The sequence below is a fragment of the Anarrhichthys ocellatus genome, unplaced genomic scaffold (assembly GCF_004355925.1).
Source record: "Anarrhichthys ocellatus isolate YVR2014 unplaced genomic scaffold, GSC_Weel_1.0 scaffold42, whole genome shotgun sequence".
NCBI lineage: Eukaryota > Metazoa > Chordata > Actinopteri > Perciformes > Anarhichadidae > Anarrhichthys > Anarrhichthys ocellatus.
The window spans coordinates 1,355,992-1,359,920 of NW_022280072.1; positions in this window are offsets into that span (position 1 = coordinate 1,355,992).

Genomic DNA, 3,929 nt, shown 5'->3' on the forward strand with positions numbered 1-3,929 from the left:
GTGTGTGTGTGTGTGTGTGTGTGTGTGTGTGTGTGTGTGTGTGTGTGCACGTGTGGGCCTCATCTTTACTTTTTAATAAGGGTGCACGCAGTGTCGGCTGTCAACTGCCAGACAGCCGGTCTGATCCTCGACCTCCCCATCAGAGGTGTCACTCACCGTCACTTCACAACCATCACCTCACATATTTTAGCTTCTGTTTTGGAGGCGTCCCTGGACTAAACAATGACAGGTTCAACTTTTTCCTCTGCCCCTTTCTCTTCCTCCACGTGTAGCTCTTTCTCACTGTGGCTCAGTACGCCCGTAACTCTTCTCCTATCCTGCTCCACTATCTATCCACTGAGTCCGAGGCTCTTTTATTTCTCCTGCAATAACCAACTCCATCATTCTAATGTAACTAAACCAAGAGTACGATCCTCCATCAGTCACCCTGACTGCCTTTATACTGGATGGTGTGTGTGTGTGTGTGTGTGTGTGTGTGTGTGTGTGTGTGTGTGCTCTGAGAAGATGAAACATAAAAACACAGTGTGTGAATTGTACATTTTATTTTATTTGTGGCCTATAATTCCTCAGTAAAGAATAGAGTTGGTTGAATACAGAATATAGCTTAGTTTAAGTGCTGTGCATGGATAATTTACTTAACATGCTCCACATTACATGAACACATCTTAAAGGATAATTATTTATATTGTTATTATACAATGTTATAAAATGTGTTAGCACATCTCTTCACTTCGTCTACCTTCCGACGTTCCTTCCCCACTGTCGCTCTCAGCTTTAAGCCAAATTATTCCCGCTGAACTGAAGACATTCCTCTTTAAAGTTACTACATGAACTTTTATTTTGTGTTGATTCTGGCGGCCCCTGTGGACAAAAGCTGTCGTGCTTCCATGGACACCACCACTTTGTGTCATGAAGAGCTGCAGCTGCCAGAGTCCTTTTACAAAACCTCTCATTTACTGCAGCGGTGGTCTGACAGTCTGCCACACTCAGTCCTGGTTCTTGATCTCCACGTGCCTCCCTTCCCTCCCAGCATCGTGGTTTAGGCAACAAAACCACTTAGTCAGGTTTAGGAGGAGAGCATGGTTGACGTTAACCTGACTGACTAACGACTCATGTGATAAAATGTCAACGTTCATGTTTAGTTTCACACGGGACTCGAACAGCGGCCTCCTGGATGATTGTTTTGTGTATGTCTGACCCATCCAGGTCCACTCCCACCCGCCCTGTATGGACCATCTCGCTCTTTAGACTACGTCAGCTGCTCTGACCGCCTAATAATGACCCGCTAGAAATAGGCGATAGACTCCTTTGTATGTCTTTCTGTTTTTTTTTCCTTTTTCTTGGCTTGTCGCATTCAAGAATCAGAGTTCGTGAACAGTGAAAATGTTACAGTGGCTACTTCTTTTTTTTCAAATCAGACTATTGCTTATTCAGTCTCTCTTTCGAACTCGTTGCCGACTAATTTGTTGCGATGTTCGGGTGCTGCTTGGACAGAATTTGTGGCTGAGATGACAAAGAAAGCGCAGGAAAAGGGGAAATTAGTGCGTCACATTTCCATCACTGCCGCTCATCGAGTCATTTGTCTCGGGAATAAATGCTGATGGTAACCTTTCCCCATGACAGACAAAAGCCAGGTTTAAGTGGGGTTCTTTTTTGTCCAGTGGGAAATGTGCTATAGCGACATTTTCTTTGTTGGATCAAATTGTGGTTGGTTTTGTTTTTCAATGAGATTTGTTGGCAGAGAGTAAAAAAATATGGAATAGCACCAGGCGCTGATGGGTTTTGGTTCTGCTGTAACAGCAGAACTGATGTGCACTTCAGTGGAGTTGGTGTGCTCACGCAATGACAGCCCGACTAGTCTGACACTCACAAACAAATTCACCCCGAATAAATATTTTCTTTATCTCCATCACTAATCCTCCCACCACGAACACACACACACACACAAACAAGAAGAAACACGGCAGGGTTGTTTTCTTCCACGGTTTCATAAGTAAATTAGCTCCGAACACGAGTTAAAAACAGCCTTGCCTCAGGGATGTTTTTCTTTTTTTATCATATTTGACTGTGCGATAAAGTCCATAATTGTAGACTGAGCTTAAAAATGGAGAACTGTGTGTGTTTATCTGTGTGAGAAAACGTGAGACGCAATAGTCAACACACTGTACATGCCCTGGGCCCGGCGCTGTCTCGCTCATGACAGACAGCTCCAGTAACAGGACGCCACTCACTCCCTCTGACTCGTGCCCGGCCTCGTGCCCCCGTCACCAGGCCCGAGCTCGGCCCCGGGCTTTGATGAGGCTGCGGATGAGTGGCTGTCACACGGGCAGTCACTCAAGCCGTTTGTTGGAAAAGGAGTATTAGGGTGCGTTGGTGTCTTTTGGACTACGGCAGTCCACCGCTGACACCGTGAGATGATGATGATGAAGGAATCTGCTGGCAAAGGCCCCATTGTGATGTGACATGAGTGGTGGCGGCAAATGGAGCAGAAGAGTGACAGAAGAAAACAAACCTCCAATCCACCCTCTGATACGAGGCTGACCCCTGCAGGATAGGAGGGGAAAAGCTGTGTGGATGGCATCAGCTTCAGGCCGAGTAAAGCCTAAAGCATTAAATCAACCTGGTAAATGGCTGCAAAGGTTTGAAATGGTATAAATACAAGTGAGCTAGTTTTTGTCAAAAACAGCTTCAATAAGCTAAATTAAAAGAAAGGGTTGATGATGGTGTTTTTATGGACCATTTCAAATCTTTAATGTTAATGTATTCTGTGCAAATTTTGGATGCAGGGCTGAGGACATGTGCTCTCCTCTTTGTTTACCTTTTTTTTTTTTAGCCTTTGGCTTCCCCCTGGTAGCTCCGTGTTTTACCGTCACAAGGCTATGAATTATGGGTAATTCCCTGAGGCAAAATCTGCAGAAATGCGGAGTTATGGAAAGCCTGTGCATAAAAAGGGCTCAAAACATCTAAACCTGATGGACTTTCCCTGGAACGTGCCATAAAGTCTGTGAGTGTGGACGTTGGGCCTGAATGTGACATAAGATGTTTGTTGGCAGAGACGGAGGGTGTAAATCTGTCCAGTCGAAGCCAGGAGAAGATAGTGCAAACTCACTAAAAAACACTGCACAGAACAACCCTTCTCCTTTGTTGTGATGATTAATGGTGTGTGTTCAGAGTCCGTGTTCCTGCTGCTGTGATGTGTGCCAAATCCGCATGTCTTCTCCAGGGACGGACTGATCGTCACGGACCATCAGGCTCAGTGTCCGTCACTCAAACATCATCCACCATCAGATCCCCATCTCAAGGCACGTACACGTGAGAGGAGGAATACGCAGCACGCACGCCAGACATCAAATCGAAGCAGCCTGTCGGCCTCCAGAGCCGAACCTTAGAAATCCGTCACCAGGTGACATTTCACTTCACTGCAACAGAATCTGCAGACTTCAACCTGAGTGATCTCTGTTTACCTCTCGGATGACCTCTTCGGATCTCTTGCTGTCTCTTTATTTCCGTTTTACCCGATCTGTATCTGAGCGGCGGTCGAATGTACGTCAGTAAAACATAGGTGTGATAGACATACGTGTGTTTCTACTCGGTTATGGTTTTAGTTTCAGCTCCACTTAACCCCGCTCACCCTCCTGACCCGACACCCTGCAGCACGAGGCCACCTACGCTCTACACTTGGGATGAATTTACATCTCAGTTGCAAATTAATATGATTCACTGCCCAGAGTCACTGGCATCCATGTCAATTGGGAAGAATAAACAAAACCGGAATGCAATAAAATGAGCTCGCTGTGGCAGAAGGGAAGTCATCAGATTGATATGAATTAAATCAGACGTGACTGCTAAAATAACTTTATTTCACAGTTGATCTGTTACAATAACAATATTTCTATTACAACGTCTGGACCACACACACACACACACAC